The 12,968-nt window shown below is 25.3% G+C and overlaps 1 protein-coding gene across 4 annotated transcripts in view; it reads left to right on the top strand.

Moving 5' to 3' along the window:
• Positions 1-12,968, top strand: part of LOC134827135 (protein winged eye) — a 364,969-nt gene that overhangs the window by 204,449 nt on the left and 147,552 nt on the right. For all 4 annotated transcript variants that reach the window (XM_063839686.1, XM_063839685.1, XM_063839684.1 and 1 more), the window contains exon 3: positions 9,388-9,438. The gene's annotated coding sequence lies outside the window, so the exon portion shown is untranslated. The remainder of the gene's footprint in view (positions 1-9,387; positions 9,439-12,968) is intronic.

Genomic DNA, 12,968 nt, shown 5'->3' with positions numbered 1-12,968 from the left:
ATTAAATTTACTGTGAAAACCATCAGAGTTGTTTGCAATAAAATTTGAGCGAAGCTTTGGGGAATGCTTTGTGAGGTGAAAAATTAACTCGGAGTGTTTATGAATTAGTTAAAGGGCGTTTAGTTTTTCATTAGTAGAATTTGATGCAAATTTAAAAAAAAAGGTTTGAATTTAGCTTTGGAGTTTAAAAATTTCTTTAAGTGTTTTAAGAGCTTCTTCAATTAAGGTTAAAGTAAAGTAAAAAAAATTAAAGTTTAAATTTAAAAATTTAATTTAAAAATTAATTTAAAAATAAATTTATATTTAAAAAAAATAAATTTAAAAATTTATTAATTTTAATAGTCCTTTTTAAATTATTTTAATTTAAAAATAAAAAAAAAAAAATAATAAAAATTTTTATTAATTTAAATTTAAATTTAAAAATTTAATTTAAAAATTAATTTAAAAATAAATTAAAAATTTTATAATTAAAAATAAAAAAAAAAAAAATTTTTTTAAAAAAAATTTAAATTTAAAAATTAATTTAAAAATAAATTAAAAATTTAATTTAAAAATAAATTAAAAATAATTATAAAAAAAAATTAATAAAAAGTTTTATTAATTTAAAAATAAATTTAAAAATTAATTTTTAAAAATTTTATAATTAAAAATAAATAAATTAATAAAAATTTTTATTACAAAATTATTAAAATTTTTTATTAATTTAAATTTAAAAATTTTAATTTAAAAATAATTTAAAAATAAATTAAAAATTAATTTAAATAAAAATAAATTAAAAATTAATTTATTTTAAAATTTAATTTAAAAATTAATTTAAAAATAAATTAAAAATTTTATAATTAAAAATAAATAAAAAAAATAATAAAAATTTTTATTAATTTAAATTTAAATTTAAAAATTAATTTTAAAAATTTTAAAATTAAATTTAAATTAATAAAAGCTTTTCAGTATTTTATTTTATTTTATCTATTTTATCCCTCAAAGCCTTCTAAGCTTTAATCCTCACTTCACTTGAATTAAATTTCCATAAAAAAAATAATTAACTTCCAATCCTACAATAAAAATTTCATTAACAACCAAAAATTCCCATAGTCAATAATTACTTAATTTTTTGTTTACTCCCAACAACATTAATCAACGAAAAAATAAACAAAAGTGCATGATACAACGAAAAAAATAAAATCCGTGTATCGACAAACTTTTTAATGATAAATCGTTTAATGTTACACCTGATGTAACCCCTCAGCTTCGAATTTAATGGAATAACGAAACGCAACAGGGTAGCATCAAGGCATCTCCAATTACGATTATCCCCTTAAATTATTTGGCTGGATACGATAAAAACAGAGACTCGTAATAATTCCTTAGAACATCATCTATTAGCAGAAATAAATCAAAAATTTGCTCGTTGTTGTTTTTTCTTGGTGCGTAAGAGACGATGAAAATAATGAACATCGAAAATAATTAATCTTCTCTCTCGCAGAAATTCATCATTTTTCGACGACGTAACTTCTCATCTCTCCTTGTCATTTATGGGCCTCGTTAAATGAGTTGTATGCGATGTTAATACCTCATCTTATCTTGCTCCTGAGAACGTGCAAAAAACAGTATCTGAGGTACTTTATCGATTCCAATCATAGACAACTTGTTGGATGTTGTTACTATTTGTTCATCTTCTGTTTTTTTTTTCGTGTATGTTTTTGTTTGTACAAGAACAACAGAAACAGCAACAACTGGCGCGTGCTATATCTGATTATACTGCCAGCAAGTGTTAATAAAAAAAAGATTCTACGTCGTGTTTGTTTTTTTTTTCTTCTTTATCTCACGTGCCTTTTCCTTTTTTTCTGCATGAGAGTCCACTTAACTCAACTTTTCTCCTGCTTTTATCGCTTTTTCCGATTAATCAAACAACATTTCGCTGTTTTTCTTTAACCTTCGTCTTTTTCGTTGATTTATCCGCGTTGGCAAAATAAACATTAATTAATGGTTTTTATGCGAAAAATTATGATGATTCGTTTCAAGTGAAGCAACAACGCGTTTTATTATTCATTTTTGTGCTCACTTTTCCAGAAATGTCAAACAATTTTCCACTTTGCTTACTCGACAATTAAAATGCCGACGATGACAACTGCTTAACCTGCTTGCTGACAACATCTCAACATCTTCCGTGCAAAATAAATTATTATTTTTTGATACAACCAACGGTAGTAGCCTTAACAAGAGCGGTAGTGTGAGGGGGAATAAGAAGAAAATTAAAACTGATGTTAATGAAACCAGTCCAATATGAGACGGTATTTCATTTCTCATAACTATAACCAAGACGATGGGAATATGAACAAAGAGACGAGTAAAATAATATTTGCCTTATTGGTTTAATTTTCTCTTATTTTTCATCTTCCTTCTTAAGCTTACCATTTTTTTGTTGTTCTTTAATATTCTCCTTAGCTTTTCTTTAAAGCTCTATGGGTTGAAAAGAGGTGAATTTAACATGTCGAAAGACTAATTTGACCTTGTTTGACCTTCAAGATTTTTTTTTTGAATTTTCAAGATCTTAAAAATGTTATTTTAGTCTTTCGCCTTAGATCTAAGACTTGAATAACTTTTCCAATTTTCTTAATGAGTAAAGTTAAGATTCAAAACTTTCTCTTTGTAATTTATGGGCCTGTACTTCGTTAAATGAGTTGTATGCGATTGAATCTGAAGTTTACTCATTATGGAAATTGGAAAAGCTATTCAAGTCTTAGATCTAAGGCGAAAAACTAAAGTAACATCTTTAAGAAATTAAAAAAAAATCCTTCAAGGTCAAACAAGGTCAAATTGATCATTCGATTTAGGACCTTCTGAGAACTTTGAATCCTCTTGCTTGATACTTATGAAAAGTAAAATTAAACTTTTAGCGTTATTCCAAGCAATACGAAATCCAAAAATGTATCCTGAAAATCTGTGGTTCAGAAGAAGTTGATGGTTCAGAAGCATCCGTGTTCTGTGAATCAGTTAAAATTTATTGAATATGGCAAAGCTTAAGACTTTGAACCTCAAGTGCAAACTTTCAAGTAAATAGTCTCGAGATCTTATATAACTTCTTCTTAATCTCATCTATAGGACATAATGCTACTACAATAGTCGATATGTGACTGTATCATCTTTATACCTTCTGTTAGAGATGAGTTTCAAGTTTAAGATAGTTCAGTTGGATTACCTCTAATTAATTTTTATGTTTAAATTTTCTTTTGATTGGACTTTATGTGTTATTTTTTTACCTGTTGGAAAGAAATCAAAAAAAAAATAAATTAAAAAAAAAACTTTGAAGTAGATTTTTTGACAAATACTTACCAATTAGAGAATCGACATCTTCAAGGAGTTAAGTTTAGTTCTTAAAAGAGTAAAACTTACCTATTTTCAATCCACAGGGCAGATCCGAACACAAAACTACAACTACCGGAGTTAATATAAGGCCACATTATTTGTGATTATGATTTCTGATTTCAATTTTTTGTTCTGTTTTTGCTTCAAAGTCTCGGAAAAACTTTTGTACCTTTCCAACCTCTATGCTACAGGAGAAAGATGATGAAGAAAAAGAAGTAATTAATGCAAAAAGGTTTCTTGTTTCAGTCCATTTTCATACAGCATTCGTTTTTATGATATCTCGTCTTAAGACCGGGGCTTAAGACATAACGAATGACGACGACGAACGTTCCTCGCATACAGAAGGAGAACAAGAAGAAAAAAACTATCTAGGTAAAATATCATCTTTTCTTCTTGAACATCGTCTTATTATATTTCATTCCGCACCGCACACAAAAAAAAAGTATCGTAAGTTGTACAAATAGGCTGACAGAACGAAATTAAGAAGAGCGGAAGCATGATTTGTAGCAAGGCAACGTTATATAATCCCATCGTGATATTCATAAGACGGAATTTAATGATATTCAACAGGAGGGCAATGTGACATATTAACTTCTTTCCGTTGTGTATTCATTAAATTTCATTTTTTTCCTTGTTGTTGTTTTTCTCCGTAAAGGCAAGATGATCAAAAGACGACAAAATTCATTTGAAACGCATTGTTAATCCCTCTAACGGTGCAAAAACACTGTGATTGTTGTTTTCTTCGAGCAAAAATTTAAAGAAACAACGGGTCCAAACTCTTACCTTGTACCTTTTTAATACCTTTACTTTACTTTAAAGCCAGATGCTTTGCATATTTTCATCAAAATTGACTTTGTGCGGAGTGTCGTTCTTATTAGTATTTCATAGTAGTTGTTGTTTTTGCATTTAAATTGGACGACCTATGGAACGTGAATGTATGTGAAGAAAATAGGAAGCATTCCAAACGAAACTAATTAAACATTCGTAACATTTTATCCTCTCGATGCCTTGCCATTCAGCTATCCAGTCGACGCTTGTATTCGAACGAAGAAATCCCTTTCCTGTCCAGATGGAATTTGAAATATTCCGTTTTTTATCGAATATTGATCAATGTAATAAATTTTCCGTACTGTTCAATTTGGATTCATTTTGTTCGCTTGTTTAAACTGCATTGCAAAAAGGAATAGAAGCAACTTGTGAGTTTTTTTAGTTGAAAATTTCAACACTTACTTTTTGTTTTTTTTTTATTTAAAATAAAAAAATCCAAAAATAAATTAAATTTCAATTTGTTAAGTTAAAAATGTTTATAAAAGTAAATTAATATCTTTCTTATCAAATTTTTAAATTTATTTTTTAAAAATTAATTTAATATTTTATTTAAAATTTATTTTAATTTTTATTAATTAATTTTTAATTATTTTTAATAATAAAATAATTTTAATCAAAAATAATTTAAATTTAAAAAATTAAATTTAAAAATTTTTTAATTTTTTTTTATTTAATTTAAAAAATTATTTAATTTAAAATTAAAATAAATTAAAAAATAAAATAATTTAAAATTGAAAAAATTATTTTATTTTTTTAAATTTATTTTTTAATAAAAAGTTATTTAAAAATACCTAAAATGAAGATTAATGGAATTTTCGAAGCTCATTCTTTTTTAATAATTTTGAAAAAAATAAAATAAAAATAAAATAATTTTAAAATAAAATTTATTTATTTAATTTTAAAAAAAATTTTTTTTTCAAATATTTTATTTAAAAAATACAGTTAATTCAAATTTAAAATAAAATTCCTTCAAAAAAATATTTAATTTTAAATACATTACATAATAATATAGAATATTTTCTAAAAAAAATAAAAAATTTGGTCATAAATAAAATAAAAAAAAAAATCTAAATATTTTAAAAAAAAAAATTTTTTTTTTATTTTAAAAAATTAATTTTATTAAAAAATTTAATTTGAATTTAAAAAATATAATTTAATTTTAATTAATTATTAAAAATTAAATAATTAATTTATTTTTTTTAAAAAATAATTAAATTAAAAAATTAAAATTAATTAAATATAAAAATTTTTAAATTTAAATTTTAATTATATAAAAAAATTAAATTTAAAATTTTCAAGAGCCTTAAAGCTATATAAATATTTTATCAAAAACACTTAAATATTTCTTACAATCAGTTAGTTAGTGATATATGGCTACACTTTCAACGACATAAAAAACTCAACATTATTCAACAAAAGATATTGATCAACCAGACAATGGTCGATTGCAAACACTGTGAAGTGAGAACAGAAAAAAAACTTAAATGAGACTTCTATGGAGAATTTTTTTATCATTATAAGGTGACCTAATGCTTAAAAAATTCCCATACGATTTTTTAAAAAAATTCTCATATAACTCACAAAAAGTTTCAATTTACATGAATTCACTCTTTGGTCAACTGATGCATTTTAAATAAACAACAATAACGAAAAAAAAATCAGAACAAGATTTTGTATGCTCCAGCAAGTATATTATCGGCAAGATACAATAAATAATGTTTAAGCATTCAATAATTTAATAAAGTCGAATAAATTTACTGTTTAATATGTAAAGTGCGAGAATGGCTGTTGTCGTATGCCAAAGTAATGATTTATTTCACGTGCCGTCAAAAAATTATTATTTATTAAACATCACAAAAAATAAACTATTTCTATTCAAAAATATTCATATTCATTTTTTTTAAATAAAACTTTCAAAGAAAGAAGAATTTCATAAAAGAAAAGACAAAAGAGCGCCTCATTATAAATTCTTGATATGTAAATGCGTTACGATGCATCGTTCGTTCGTCGACGATGATGAAACCTCTATTGTTTATTATTTATAATCGTTATCGGTCCATATATATGATTAACGGGCGAATCGTGTTCATATGTCTTGATTTCTTTTTTTTTTCTTCATTCTTCTTGGTTATTTATGAGAGTTGCTACTTTTTTTTTACGGGAGAATCATATACAACACGCGACTCTGCTACTGGATTGATGTCCATTCACTACATTATTTTATGATGTTAATGAAATGTGACCAACATTTTTATTTATTTTTTGAATTGGAAAGGTTCCGTGCCAAAAATGATAAATTCAAAAAAAAAAATCGATTGACAAAAAAATTTGCATTCAAATATTGATTTGGTCACAGGCGAAAAAAAAAGAGAAAAAAAAATGTGTTGCCTGGTTCTTTGATAAATCCCGCTGTAATTGAAAAAATATTGACGTACATTTTTTGACAAGTTTAAACCAGGCAATTTCCTTCGTTTGTCCTACAATCATGCGATCTGCGCCCACGAACGCGTTCATGTAGCCGAGGTACGATGACATCATTCTGACACATTTGCCCTGGTTTTCTAACGTTGGCAAACATCACAACAAACATCAGCATATAGGTACGATTTGATTAGAGTTGTCAGAACTCCAATTTAAAAATTTATTTTAGACACTGCTGATGCCGTGCCGGAATCGTCGTAACATTTGTGAGAATTTTTTTTTTCTATTTTTTTTTTTTTTTTTTTTTTTTTTTGGGAAGAGAGAAAGACATGCATGCAATATTGTAGAAGTAGTAGCGAGCGTTTTTTTTTTTGTATTTTGTGAAAAATGTCAATCAAAATATCGTCGTTTCCCATAAATAACAGAGGAGGGTGCATGGGAGCTGCTGTAGTAGTAGTAGATGTTTTTTTTTACATTGAATAGGAAAGAACGGTTGAACAAGCTAGTCTAACATAATTTATATATTCATATTCAAGGCATGCAATGTTGTGCAAAAAAATAAAACATAAAGCTATCACTACTGAATCTAATTTGATTCGCAATGCTAGATTAGTATAAGTTCGTTAGTCATTATCGGGTAAGTAAACGAGAGATTTTTTAACTTCATTAATCAAACAAATCTTACAGGTTTATTTAAAAAAGTATTTATTAAAATTTTAATTAAAAAAATTAATATTAATTCAAAATAAATTTAACGTAAAAAAATTTAATAAAAAAAACAGAAGAGATAAATAAAATTTAAGGAACAAAAGAAATATGGGACAATGAATTGAATGACTCATTTTAACAAAAAATGCAATAAATAATGTTGAATTTAACGAAAAAGTTTAAAATACTTTAAATATTTGATTTTTTTAAACAAAAAAAATAGTTAATTATTTAAAAGAAGAAAAATTTTTAAAAAATAAAAACACAAGTTTTAAAAATAAGAAAAAAATTGAAACAATTTTTTTAAATGAAAAAAAATTTAAAAAATATATTTTTAAATAAAAAAAAAATTTTAATTTCTAAATATTATTTTCTTAAAATTTTTTTTTTCATTTTAAAATTTTTCTTCTTTTCAAAATCTTGATATTCAACTTTTTTTCATTTTAATTTTTTTTTGTCATTTACAATAAAAATATGAAGGTATATCAGCTTTTTAAATTTTTAATCGAAAAATTAAAACAATTTGAAATATATAAGATTTAATACAAATCCTTTAAAAAAATTAAATTAAAATTATTAAATGTCATTTAGAAAAACTCAAGAGATATTAAAGAATTTTAAAAAACAAAACCTAAATTTTTCTGATTAAAAAAAAATAAAGTGAAAAAATTCAAAAATTTAGCAAAAATTTTACCTTATGAAATCATGAAAATATACCCAAAAAAATTTTCAAAAATGTTTAATTAAACGAAAAAAAAAATTTAAAATACTTTAATTATTTGGATTTTCTAAATATAAAAAAATAATTAATTATTTAAAAATAAACATACATATTTTTCAAAATTTAAAAAAAAAAAAAATAATAAAATGAAAAAAAAAAAAAAAATTAAAAAAAAAATTTTTTTAAAAAATTTTGTAATTTATATTATTTTTTCAAAAAAAAAATGTTTTAATATTTTTCTTCTTTTCAAAAAATTGATTTTCGACTTTGTTTAATTTTATTTTTTTTTTGTCATTTAAAATAAAAATGTATCAGTTTTTTAAATTAATTAATCAAAAAATAAAAATAATTTGAAATATTTAAAATTTAATACAAATCTTTTAAAAATTTAGATCAAAATTTTTAAATTTAAAATTTATGTCATTTAAAAAAATTAATTAAATTGTGTTAATTAAAAACTTTAATAACAATAAACCTGATACCATGCGAAACTCCCATCAAATCCCGTAATTCGCACATTTCATTACTTTAAACTATCATTCAGAGAAATATGCAACACACCGAATACTAGCAGCAGCAAAAAAAAAGTAAAACCCGCACGCAATGATGATGTTGATGAAAAACTGCACGCATCAGCAACAAAACTTTTATAATAAAATTATGTTTTTTTTTTCAGTTATGTTCTGCGTCGCTCTACACGCGCGGTTGTCTATGAATTATCAATGTTAAAATAATAGCATGGCAAGAATTTGAATTACTATATTTAAAAAAAATTACAAATTTCTATATGTACATCGCCTGTCTATATATTATACTCCAACGTGTCATCATCATCGAAAACATAGACAAGCACCGTAATCTATTTAAACTATTTCGCTGTACGAGACGCTATGGGCTCTCAAACGTGAATGAAATGGGAGTCGTAGTAGAAAATGGAAAATCATTTTATTTTCATACACATCGCACGCACACGTATTAATTAGAAAAGGAAATTAAATTATATGCATGTTATGTTGCTTGAGCGAATGAACGAACGAACGGGAGACTGATATTGATGATGATTTTTTAGCGTCTTGTGTGCTGCAAGTTTGTTGCGCGTGGATAGAAAACATGAATGAAATTTCATACGATGATAATTTTGTAATTAAAAAAATAAAATGTATTAATATTTTACATTAAAAAGGCGTAAACGACATGCAACATAGTACAGTACCAAGCAGAAAGTAACTTTTTAATTTAACTTTAATTATTTTTATTTAAATTTAAACATTTTCTATGCGTTTGAAAACGGGTTTTAATGATACTTGTGAGAGTAATTTTCCATTTTTCTCTTCTCGTTTCAGATTCAGATGCAGTTTTTCACGTCGCTGGTACTTTAATACGGACACGCCAAGGTAATTTAATGCGAAATGGAACGTAAATCTATGTAAAATCCTTCGTAAATCACCGTCATTTACGGTAATGAGACAACATCGACCTCACACTGGCATCTGCCGCCCTTTTTAGATGCGCAAAAAAAAAAGTTTGTACACTTCATGCAACATCCATCAATCATCTTTTCTATGGTCGTCGTCATGTAACCTCTTACATCATCATTATTATTTAAACAGACCGACAAAAGTTCCTTGTCAATCATTCTCTTGACTGTATTGGTTCTGCATTTTAGGCAGAGAGTCTTGTTTGAATAAATGGATGGGAGAGATAGATAGAGTGTCTCTGTTGAAGATGAGAGTTTTTGCTTTGAAAAGAGTCTTTGGACATCCTATGACATTCAGTGATTCATTATCCGTCTTGAATGGTGCGGCGTGGAAGAGTTGAATTTATTCATAGATTTTAAATCCGACGAAGATTATGTATATGGACAACAACTGTTTGGTTCCCTCGATGAAAATTAAATTAACGTCTGGGAAGTCTTAGATAGGATCGTTTTTGAGCAGTGATGGAGTCAGAGTTTCATTTGAGAGTTTGAAAACTCATCTTTTGAACTCTATGGATTCGAAAGACAAGATTTCAAATCTTTTGAGAGATTAAATGAACCTTGAAGAGGTTAAAAAACTGACTCACGATGTGAATTTAAACCTCAAAAAAACTCATGCCTTTTTAATCCATATAGAAGAGCTCAATGCCTTTTTCTTCGAAGTTTTTCTCTTTTCTCATGACTTTCTTTGCAAATGATAAGACAAACGGTTTCCGAACCTAATTTTTAAAGAAAGTCATGAGAAAAGAGAAGAACCTCTGAAGGCATTGAGTTCTTCTCTATGGTAGTTTTGACTGTGTCAAAGCCATTTTTGTCAAATCTTGCTCCAAATGGATAAAAATTTGTCAGAGGGCTCTAATTTATCATTTTTAATCATTTTATAACTCAAAACTGCCAAAAAATTGAAACTGAAAAAAAAATTTTCCCTTGACATAGTTTTGATTTGAAAACTAAAAACAAAAAAACTGTGTCAAAAACTGTGTCAAAGCCATTTTTGTCAAATCTTGCTCCAAATGGATAAAAATTTGTCAGAGGGCTCTAATTTATCATTTTTAATCATTTTATAACTCAAAACTGCCAAAAAATTGAAACTGAAAAAAAAATTTTCCCTTGACATAGTTTTGTTTTGAAAACTAAATCAAGAGCAAAAAAACTGTGTCAAAAACTGTGTCAAAGCCATTTTTGTCAAATCTTGCTCCAAATGGATAAAAATTTGTCAGAGGGCTCTAATTTATCATTTTTAATCATTTTATAACTCAAAACTGCCAAAAAATTGAAACTGAAAAAAAATTTTTTCTTTGACATAGTTTTGTTTTGAAAACTAAATCAAGAGCAAAAAAACTGTGTCAAAAACTGTGTCAAAGCCATTTTTTCAAATTTTGCTCCAAATGGATAAAAATTTGTCAGAGGGCTCTAATTTATCATTTTTAATCATTTTATAACTCAAAACTGCCAAAAAATTGAAACTGAAAAAAAATTTTTTCTTTGACATAGTTTTGTTTTGAAAACTAAATCAAGAGCAAAAAAACTGTGTCAAAAACTGTGTCAAAGCCATTTTTGTCAAATCTTGCTCCAAATGGATAAAAATTTATCAGAGGGCTCTAATTTATCATTTTTAATCATTTTATAACTCAAAACTGCCAAAAAATTGAAACTGAAAAAAAAATTTTTCTTTGACATAGTTTTGTTTTGAAAACTAAATCAAGAGCAAAAAAACTGTGTCAAAAACTGTGTCAAAGCCATTTTTGTCAAATCTTGCTCCAAATGGATAAAAATTTGTCAGAGGGCTCTAATTTATCATTTTTAATCATTTTATAACTCAAAACTGCCAAAAAATTGAAACTGAAAAAAAATTTTTCTTTGACATAGTTTTGTTTTAAAAACTAAATCAAGAGCAAAAAAAAAACTGTGTCAAAAACTGTGTCAAAGCAATTTTTGTCAAATCTTGCTCCAAATGGATAAAAATTTATCAGAGGGCTCTAATTTATCATTTTTAATCATTTTATAACTCAAAACTGCCAAAAAATTGAAACTGAAAAAAAATTTTTTCTTTGACATAGTTTTGTTTTAAAAACTAAATCAAGAGCAAAAAAACTGTGTCAAAAACTGTGTCAAAGCCATTTTTGTCAAATCTTGCTCCAAATGGATAAAAATTTGTCAGAGGACTCTAGTTTATCATTTTTAATCATTTTATAACTCAAAACTGCCAAAAAATTGAAACTGAAAAAAAAATTTTTTCTTTGACATAGTTTTGTTTTGAAAACTAAATCAAAAACTGTGTCAAAGCCAAATCTTGCTCCAAATGGATAAAAATTTATCAGAGGGCTCTAATTTATCATTTTTAATCATTTTGCAACTCAAAACTGCCAAAAAATTGAAACTGAAAAAAAATTTTTTCTTTGACATAGTTTTGTTTTGAAAACTAAATCAAGAGCAAAAAAACTGTGTCAAAAACTGTGTCAAAGCCATTTTTGTCAAATCTTGCTCCAAATGGATAAAAATTTGTCAGAGGGCTCTAATTTATCATTTTTAATCATTTTATAACTCAAAACTGCCAAAAAATTGAAACTGAAAAAAAAAATTTTATTATAGTTTTGTTTTAAAAACTTGACATAGTTTTGTTTTGCTCCAAAAACTAAATCAATTGAGAAAAAAAAAAAACATAGTTTTGTTGTGTCAAAAACTGTGTCAAAGCCATTTTTGTCAAATCTTGCTCCAAATGGATAAAAATTTGTCAGAGGGCTCTAATTTATCATTTTTAATCATTTTATAACTCAAAACTGCCAAAAAATTGAAACTGAAAAAAAATTTTTTCTTTGACATAGTTTTGTTTTGAAAACTAAATCAAGAGCAAAAAAACTGTGTCAAAAACTGTGTCAAAGCCATTTTTGTCAAATCTTGCTCCAAATGGATAAAAATTTGTCAGAGGGCTCTAATTTATCATTTTTAATCATTTTATAACTCAAAACTGCCAAAAAATTGAAACTGAAAAAAAATTTTTTCTTTGACATAGTTTTGTTTTAAAAACTAAATCAAGAGCAAAAAAACTGTGTCAAAAACTGTGTCAAATTTTTCAGAGGGCTTAATTTTTTTTTTTTGTCAAATCTTGCTCCAAATGGATAAAAATTTGTCAAAGGGCTTTAATTTATCATTTTTAATCATTTTTAACTCAAAACTGCCAAAAAATTGAAACTAAAAAAAAAATTTTTCTTTGACATAGTTTTGTTTTGAAAACTAAATCAAGAGCAAAAAAACTGTGTCAAAAACTGTGTCAAAGCCATTTTTGTCAAATCTTGCTCCAAATGGATAAAAATTTATCAGAGGGCTCTAATTTATCATTTTTAATCATTTTATAACTCAAAACTGCCAAAAAATTGAAACTGAAAAAAAAATTTTCTTTGACATAGTTTTGTTTTAAAAACTAATTCAAGAGCAAAAAAACTGTGT

This window comes from Culicoides brevitarsis, chromosome 1, assembly GCF_036172545.1.
Source record: "Culicoides brevitarsis isolate CSIRO-B50_1 chromosome 1, AGI_CSIRO_Cbre_v1, whole genome shotgun sequence".
NCBI lineage: Eukaryota > Metazoa > Arthropoda > Insecta > Diptera > Ceratopogonidae > Culicoides > Culicoides brevitarsis.
Note: the sequence above shows the minus strand (reverse complement) of the source record. Positions and strands in the feature narration are given on the sequence as shown.